A 10,332-nucleotide genomic window follows, 5' to 3' on the forward strand; every position below is an offset into this window, starting at 1 on the left:
GCCTTCATATCTACTTGCTTTTTATGATAGTCCTTTGCTATGTGTCCATATCTTCCATAATAATGATAGTCTTTAATCCTTGTTAGACTGCTCATGCAACTGCCAAGAGCCACCTTTGCCTCTAGGTGATCTCCCCCTGCCTCTAAAGGCTCTTGATTCTCTCTATCCTTGTGCATTTGAGCTTTGCCATGCATTGTATTGCTGCTGTCATCCCCATGACCTCGAAAAGCTGAGACATACATGTCATCCTATGAGAGTTTAGAACCAATAGTAGCAAGTTGATTTGATATGGTTTTTATCTCTATCATATAAGCTTGAATGCTCTTGCCATTTCTAGACATATTATTAAATTGTTGCTTGAGATGTATCTTCCTTGGATGAGTAACATTACCATAATTCTTCATACATTTGGTTTTCAACTAGCAACCACAATGTTTTAACACTTAGTTAATGCTTGCTTAGCTTTATATAACATTGCTCTTCATTCTTGAGCATTAAAGTATGGCATTTAATGGTTGATGCTATCCATTACACCCTTAAGAGAAACATGCACAATCTGTGAGCATCACATTTTTTGATCTGCAACAAATGCTATTAATTAATGATCTTATTAACAACCTCTAACACATGCCATTGATCCTCTATGCAAGCCTCAACAAGATCTAATAGTTGCAAGAGCTCCAACTCTGATATGCATACCTTTCAAATGTCAGCTATGGTCGGCTATGGCTTCCTTTTCTTGTAGATCCACTTCAGTCTTCTCCTCTTCAAGCTTCGACTTTCATGAACCCAATGCCAAGCTTGCAGGCTCAGGGTTTCATTACTTCATGGCTCGGATACCATGTCAAAGTTTTAGAGGGAGAGAGAAAGACACAAACATTGAGAGAAACCTACACATAGAGAGTAGAGTACTCTCATGTTCTTCATCTTAATTATTTAGAACCTAGGGACTAAGGTCTAGTCACACACTACATTTAAGTCTAGGTCACTAACTGACCATGTCACTAACTATGGTTGAGTCTTTGACTCATTTATTACAATACACATGATAGATGATGACAACTAAGATTACAATTGTCAAGATAGAGTTGGTGACGGTGATCATGATCTTGAATCTCAACACAGGGGGCTAGTATGGCCATGCTAGAGTAGGACCAACCCCATATACGAGAGGTCTCTTCATAGGGAGAATATTAGGCTAGGGGGCTTTGGTGGTCATAAATTACTTGGGTATGTTGAGGACCAACCTAACCCCTACGACCCCAAGATGGACTTCTTGGAAGGATTTGATGCTAGATAAGGGTGTACTGGTGGATGGTGTGCTATGATATTTGGACATGAGTCCCAGATTAAGGGATGGAATGCTAAGGTGGCATTGCATCTTGGAGAAGGTATAGGATAAATACATTGTTTTACAATTACTTTCAAAGAATTGTTTGACATTGTCTTTGTGTTTGTGACACACCTTGACATTTTTGTAAAAAGAGCACTAGGTGCATTGTAATTTATTTTGTAAAAGAGCCTCACACTCTCTCCCGTGCAAGTTGTAAAGAATGAGAGGCACGTGGTCAAACTCGCTCTCTTCTTGTTTTTTGCTTCTTGCTTCATTCTTACGTATGAGAGAGGAAGAGAGGGAGTGTGAGAGCAGGAGAGAGTGTGTGTGTGAGTGAGGGACCCTCAAGAAGATCTTCTTCTCCTCTCTTCATCTTCTCCTTATTCTCTTCTCTTTTCTTGCACGTGTGGCTATGGAGCTTGAAGATGGAGCTTGCTTGAAAGGGCATCTTGGATCTTGGAGCTATTGGCAGATTTTTGGGAGGAGATAACTCAATAATCGGATTCAAAGGTAAGCTCACTACACTTGTGTGTGAAGGTGTATGGCTATGTGAGAGGTAACCATAGCTCTTGTCTTGAAATGCTTGAAGTAATAAGTAGACTATGGGTCTTCATGGTGTGCCTTCAAGTGCGCCAACATTTTGGTTCCATTGTCGAGACAAACAGATTCAAGCTTGAGTGCTTATGTGTAGAAAAAATCAAGCAATGGAGTAGGAATTTGTCTTCGAAATGGTACTCGGATTAGGTAGGAAGTGACGGAGTTAGAGGTTGTTCGATCTCCTTTACTTGGTAGTTTAGGTATTGGAAGATTTAGGAGCATTAATTAGATAAGTGATATGTGGTTTTCCATTAGTAGGATGCATTAAGATTTGGGAAACAAGAAAAAAAAGAAAAAGAAAAGTCTTTGTAACAACCCAAAAATAGGAGAACAGAGAAAGAAATGAAAAAATATTTTGAATAATGAGAAAGGAAAATAGATAGCACGGGAAGAAAGAGCGAAAGAAAAGGTGAGAAAGGGGGAAGAGAGATCTCATTTGCACATTGAGAGATTGAGAGAGAGAGATATCAAGAGAAGAGAGAGAGCCATAGGTTAAGAGGGTAGCAGTAGTAACAATCAGTGGTGTCATTGTATTTGGGTGTTTTAGGTATGTGATTCTTCCTTAATGCTTATTAAATGAAGTTAAGACTTTGGGTGTAACAACAAGTAGTGTATTTAACTGGTTCAATCAACTTCTTGTCATTCGATGTATTTTGTCCATCGCTCAGATGGCATCCCTAGGACTTAGACGATCAAATTCTCATTGGACTTAGACATTCAAGTAACTTAAGTCCACTTAGACTCAAACGAGTTTTGGGCCTCGGATGGCTGATCCACAAGCCTTGGATGGCAAATTCAGACACTTGAAATGGGCACCCCTGAGTTTGACCACTCAAACCGTCTGAGTTTGAGTTTGACCACTCAAACTGTCACAAAGCCCACTCGAATGATTGAGTCTAGGACTCAAAAGGGAAAACGTGGGACTCAGATGGGTTGTCCCTAGCACAAATTTTGACCATTTTGACCACTCTAAGACTACTAAGGCCAACATCTAGCTGCCAGCAATTTAGGTTGGAACTCTGATCTACAGATGAGACCATAGAGTTAATTGTCACCAAAACTTTAACCTAAAAGTCTCTCCAAGAGTAACTAAAATTATTGACCACCAATTGCTTATCCCTTGGTATAGAGTTAATTTGATAGCCTGGGCTAATCGCCCATTAGACCACCTATCAAGACCCATGAGGGACCCAAAAACAACTATTATGAGTAATCATGATTCATATGAAGGAGCTGCAACTGTATGACACTGATTGGTGAAAGTGCGGATGCGATTGATTTCATTGAAGATTGCACCTTCCATCATAGACACTTAAGTGCATGTGAAAAATAGAAAGCATGATTTTGCATAGCTCACATCAAGTCACATTGTTCAAGTATGTAAGTGTATGTACACTTGTAGATTGATTGGATTAACAAGGAGCACAAATAAAAGGGATTAACCTAAGAAATGAATCCACCAATAGGAGTGCACCCCTAGAAACTAGATGAGTGACCCAAGATACAAGGGGAAAAGATCTAGGGAAGAGAGAACCATCACACCACTAATAAGGTTAGTGGTGTGAAGGGAGGACTAACCAATATTAGAGATACATATTTAGTCGAACTAGTCAACCTCATAGAAACACTAGTGAGTCAAGAGACAATCATCAGGGCAAGTACTAGTTCAAATGCGAATGACCTTGATTTTAAGGTAGAAGGGTACCTGGATGACATGTGATGACTTATCACACAATATGACCAATAGACAAAGATAACACATCATGGAAGACCTGCAACTAATATCATACTTGATCTTGAGAAGGAGAGGAAGTTTTGAAGGATTGTATTGCAGTGCATAACAAGTTTTCATTAGGAGAAACAAGCTTAGAGGTCACATTAAGAGAGAGAGCTCAACATGATTCACAAGATCCTAGCCATCTAAGGCGGAAATAGATGGGAGGAAATGCCTATAGGGAGTGAGCCTTAAAAGCAAATCTTATAGTGAGCGAGTTACTCACAAAATGATTACTAGACAACATGAGCACGGAGCAAAGTGGAGAAACCTTGGTAGCATCATTGCTAGCTGAGAGTCACCCCAAATTCCACCTAACAATAATGTCACACCCATCTCCATAAATGTCATGACACAAGCCCAAAAATGAAGTAGGCTGGTATTTTATTACTTGGACCTAGCAACCTAGATGTAGCCTCTAAAGGAGAAGAAAGAGGAATGATGCAAAAATAACACTCAAAATAGAGAGTGTGCATGGCTAAGCTCAACACAACTCCCTTCTCTACTCTCTCAGCTCCTCTTCACTTTTGGTTAGTCTCATGAGCTTACTTTCCACCTCTATTTCCACTTGACCTTCCATGGCTACCATAGCCAACAGGACATACCTTAGCTAGAGCTTCTAGATCTCTCTCTACATGCCGTATCTTGTAGTGATTACTTCTGGAGATATCTCCCTCTACTCAGGGCACTTTTCTATGCTACATAAAACCTTGACATTGGTGCCTTCCCAGATGACGATTGTGTGAATTCGAGCTTGCTGCTTGTTCTGTGCCATCATTAGGTCGTACTGCTATCATTGTGTGCACATGCTGTGATCTTCCCTACGACTATATGGCAGTTGAAGATTGTTATATAAGATTCTCCCCCACCAAATATTGTGGAAATTTTTGCTGATACGAGCTACTGCATCAAGAAAACTAGTCGCCTCTCCAAGAAACCCTACTGTGGAGCCATAGCTAGAAGCACCAAACCTCATATTTGTTATTATTTCTTTATTCCTCTCAATTCAAGAAACTCACTATCATTGTGATCTACTATCACTCTAAAGATAAAGTAAGATTCACCACTCAAATCATCAAGGAGGGAATGTTTTACTGGAATATTTGAAGATCTCAAATCATCATCAAGCTTAACATCTAGTTCTTTATAGCTAGTATCTCTTGATACTAACCTAGTGCTTGTTGGCACATGTGTTTCTTGACTCGTCCAAGAATAATTTATTTGCTGATTTTTACTTCAATTCTTGCAATGACAAACATGAATATTTTTAATGTGGAATGTCCAATTTTTTAAATCCCTTGTAAGCCTCAATCTCATTGTAAAAGGATAGACATTGCCCGAATATACTTGCGGTAATATCTCCAAAAAGTTTGAACTTGAGAGAATAGCCAAATTTAATGGTGAAGGATTTTATGCTTGGAAAGAAAAGACAATGTACCATATCATGAGGAAGGACCTTTGGGATCTATTTGAGAATGATGCACAATGAAGACGGGTTCATTGAAAAAGTCCAGATCAAGACAAAAGAGTGAAAAAAGATGAACAACAAGACTCTAGGCATCATTTCATGGGGACTATTTGATGATGTATTTCATCATATATCTAGCATCAAAGATGCAAAAAGGGCATGGGATGAGCTTAACAAGATCTTTGGATGAGCATGGGATGATGTAAAAGGATAGACACTCCCCGAGTATACTCGTGGTAATACCTCCAAAATGATTGAACTTGAGAGAATAGCCAAATTTAATGGTGAAGGCTTTCATGCCTGGAAAGAAAAGACAATGTACCATATCATGAGGAAGGACCTTTAAGATCTATTTGAGAATGATGCACATGAGATGTAGATAGCAAGAAGGAAGATGATGAAGATGGGTTCATTTAAAAAGTCCAACTCAAGACAAAAAAGCGAAAACAGATAAACAACAAGACCCTAGGCATCATTGCCTCCGGACGATTTGATGATGTATTGTATCATATCTCTGGCATCAAAGATGCAAAAAAGGCATGGAACGATCTTGACAAGATCTTTGGAACTTAAGCTAAAAACTCCAAGGTAAACTACTCATGTAGTTCTACAAACTAGATATAAAAGATAGTTCTTCTATGACTATGCACATAAATAAGTTTAAGAGCCTAAAAACTCAAAGAACATTGAGCATTCTCTACTTGATGAAGAAACTAAAATAAAAACAAAGATGCAAAGGGAGCTATCTCAACATAGAAATAGAGATTGTTGTACACCAAAGGAAATTATCGAGCAAAAGGCCGAGGCCAAGCATTCAACTCCCACAACAAAGATCGAATAACATGTCACTATTGTGGTAAGATTGGCTATATAGCCAGTGAATGTTTGATCCACCATAAAAGAACACAACCAGTGCAGAATGGTAACCATCATCAAAATCAATTCATGAATGAAGAAGATTCTTCCACTATCAACAACAACTTTGATATATTGTATAAATTTGAAGAAATTATCTTTCCCATAGTGGATCTTATATTTTCCCATAGTGGATTTTGTTTCCCTTAGCGGATTATGTTTCTCGTAGTGGATCTTGTTTCCCATAGTGGATGTAAAAACCCTTACCAAAATGTAAAGTTTCAAGCTTAAACTTGACTAGACTGCCTATGAGCTAGTCTCCTGGGCCATGTCATCATCTAGGGTGGGAAAAAGCCAACGAGTGTAGGAACTCATCATTTAAGGGGGGGTGTTGAGAATAGCAAATGATGCTTGATATGTATGCCCATAAAGGCTAGATGTGTGCCCAAAAGAGGCTTGCCCACATAAGTGGCTTTGTATGAAAGAAATTACAAATGCTCCAGGAAGAGATTTCTTGAATCCCATATGCACAGTGGAGAAAAAAGGAACCATTATGAGCCTATAAAGTGTTGTACCTTCTTATCATTCAATGATGGAATACTATTGTACTTTGTCCTTTAAGTCATAGTTAGTGTCATGCTCAAGATTGTGTTTATGAGTCCAAGCTTCCATTTTGGAACCTAATTCACTTAACATTTGGTTTCTCTAATTTATGTCATATTCATGAGCATTGTCTTTGTGTTCCATCCACCATAGCCATGCTCTAGATCCATGCATTTCAACATTGTATCGGAGCCATGGTGAGCATGGCTAAGCTCAACAAAAACCCTTCTATGCTCTCTTAGATCCTCTTCACTTTTGGTCAGCTCATTGTCGGCTCATGAACTTAGCTTCCACCTTTATTTCTACTTGAACTTCAATGGCAGTTATAGACAACATGATATACCTTAGCTAGAGCTTCTAGATCTCTCTCTACATGCCATATCTTGCAGTGATTACTTCTAGAGATATCTCCCTCTACTCAGGGCACTTCTCTATGCTACATAAAACCCTGGCATTGGTACCTTCCTACATGAGCATTGTGTGAATTTGAGCTTGTTTCCTATTCTGTGACATCATTATGTCGTACTCCTATCATTGTGTGCACATGCTGTGATCTTCCCTATGACTATATGGCAGTTGAAGATTGTTATATAAGATTCTCCCCACCAAATATTGTGGAAATTGTTGCTGATACGAGCTACTGCATCAAGAAAACTAGTCGCCTCTCCAAGAAACCCTACTGTGGAGCCATAGTCAGAAGCACCAAACCTCATATTTGTTATTATTTCTTTATTCCTCTCAATTCAAGAAATTCACTATCATTGTGATCTACTATCACTCTAAAGATAAAGTAAGATTCACCACTCAAATCATCAAGGAGGGAAAGTTTTACTGGAAGATTTGAAGATCTCAAATCATCATCAAGCTTGACATCTAGTTCTTTACAGCTAGTATCTCTTGATACTAACCTAGTGCTTGTTGGCACATGTGTTTCTTGAATCGTCCAAGAATAATTTATTTGCTAATTTTTACTTCAGTTCTTGCAATGAAAAACATGAATATTTTTAATGTGGAATGTCCAATTGTTTAAATCCCTTGTAAGCCTCAATCTCATTGTAAAATGATAGACACTGCCCGAATATACTTGCGGTAATACCTCCAAAATGTTTGAACTTGAGAGAATAGCCAAATTTAATGGTGAAGGCTTTTATGCTTGGAAAGAAAAGACAATGTATCATATCATGAGGAAGGACCTTTGGGATCTATTTGAGAATGATGCACAATGAAGACGGGTTTCATTGAAAAAGTCTAGCTCAAGACAAAAGAGTGAAAAAAGATGAACAACAAGACTCTAGGAATCATTGCATGGGGACTATTTGATGATGTATTGCATCATATATCTAGCATCAAAGATGCAAAAAAGGCATGGGATGAGCTTGAAAAGATCTTTGGATGAGCATGGGATGATGTAAAAGGATAGACACTACCCGAGTATACTCTCGGTAATACCTCCAAAATGGTTGAACTTGAGAGAATAGCCAAATTTAATGGTGAAGGCTTTCATGCTTGGAAAGAAAAGACAATGTACCATCTCATGAGGAAGGACCTTTGGGATGTATTTGAGAATGATGCACATGAGATGTAGATAGCAAGAAGGAAGATGATGAAGACAGGTTCATTGAAAAAGTCCAACAACTCAAGACAAAGAAAGTGAAAAAAGATAAACAACAAGACCATAGGCATCATTGCCTCAGGACTATTTGATGATGTATTGTATCATATCTCTGGCATCAAAGATGCAAAAAAGGCATGGGATGAGCTTGACAAGATTTTTGGAACTCAAACTAAAAACTCCAAGGTAAAACTACTCATGTAGTTCTACAAATTGGATATAAAAGATAGTTCTTCTATGACTATGCACATAAATAAGTTTAAGAGCCTAAAAACTCAACTTGCTGCTCCAAAGAAGAACATTGATGAAGACAAAGCCATAGCAATGTTACTAGCAAGTGTAAATAAAGAGCCATATGAGAACCTTATATCTAACTTAAATAATGTTCCAAATCTCTCACCGTACGGGCATTGAACATTCTCTACTTGATGAAGAAACTAAAATAAAAACAAAGATGAAAAGGGAGCTATCTCAACATAGAAAGAGAGATTGTTGTACACCAAAGGAAATTATGGAGCAAAAGGCCAAGGCCAAGCATTCAACTCCCACAACAAAGATCGGATAACGTGTCATTATTCATGTAATATTGGCTATATAGACAGCGAATGTTTGATCCATTGTAAAAGAGCACAATCGGTGCAGAATGGTAACCATCATCAAAATCAATTCATGAATGAAGAAGATGCTTCCACTATCAACAACAACTTTGACATATTGTTTAAATAAAGAAATTATCTTTCCCATAATGAATCTTATGTTTTCCGATAGTGGATTTTGTTTCCCTTAGCGGATTATGTTTCTTGTAGTGGATCTTGTTTCCCATAGTGGATGTAAAAACCCTTACCAAAATGTAAAGTTTCAAGCTTAAACTTGACTAGGCTGCCTATGAGCTAGTCTCATGGGCCATGTCATCATGTAGGAGCGGCGAAAGCCAGAAAGTGTAGGAACTCATCATTTAAGGAGGGGTACTAAGAATAGCAAATGATGCTTGATATGTATGCCCATAATGTTTGGATGTGTGCCCAAAAGAGGATTGCCCATAAGTGGCTTTGTATGAAAGAAATGACAATGCTCCAGGAAGAGATGTCTTGAATCCCATATGCACAGTGGAGAAAAAGGGAACCATCATGAGCCTATAAAGTGTTGTACCTTCTTATCATTCAATGATGGAATACTATTGTACTTTGTCCTTTCAGTCATAGTACGTGTCATACTCAAGATTGTCTTTATGAGTCCAAGCTTCCATTTTGGAACCAAATTCACTTGAGTAACATTTGGTCTCTCTAATCTATGTCATATTCATGAACATTGTCTTTGTATTCCATCCAGCATAGCCATGCTCTAGATCCATGCATTTCAACATGGTATCAGAGCCATGGTGAGCATGGCTAAGCTCAACACAACTCCCTTCTATGCTCTCTCAGCTCCTCTTCACTTTTGGTCATCTCATTGTCGACTCATGAGCTTAGTTTCCACCTTTATTTCTACTTGACCTTCCGTGGCAGCTATAGCCAACATGACATACCTTAGCTAGAGCTTCTAGATCTCTCTCTACATGCCATATCTTGCAGTGATTACTTCTAGAGATATCTCCCTCTACTCAAGGCACTTCTCTATGCTACATAAAACCCTGACATTGGTGCCTTCCTATAGGAGCATTGTGTGAATTCGAGGTCGCTCCCTCTTCTGTGCCATCATTAGGTCATATCACTATCATTGCACACACAGGCTGCAATCTTCCCTATGACTATAAGGAATTTGAAGATTGTTATATAAGCTTCTCCCCCACCAAATATTGTGGAAATTGTTGCTGATATGAGCTACTGCATCAAGAAAACTAGTCGCCTCTCCAAGAAAACCTATTGTGGAGCCATAGCCAGAAGCACCAAACCTCATATTTGTTACTATTTCTTTATTCCTCTCAATTCAAGAAACTCACTATCATTGTGGTCTACTATCACTCTAAAGATAAAGTAAGATTCACCACTCAAATCATCAAGGAGGGAAAGTTTTACTGGAAGATTTGAAGATCTTGAATCATCATCAAGCTTGACATCTAGCTCTTTACAGCTAGTATCTCTTGATACTAA

Source organism: Lygodium microphyllum, chromosome 14, assembly GCF_053477565.2.
Source record: "Lygodium microphyllum isolate KBCC chromosome 14, Lygodium_microphyllum_v1.1.10, whole genome shotgun sequence".
Classification (NCBI taxonomy): domain Eukaryota; kingdom Viridiplantae; phylum Streptophyta; class Polypodiopsida; order Schizaeales; family Lygodiaceae; genus Lygodium; species Lygodium microphyllum.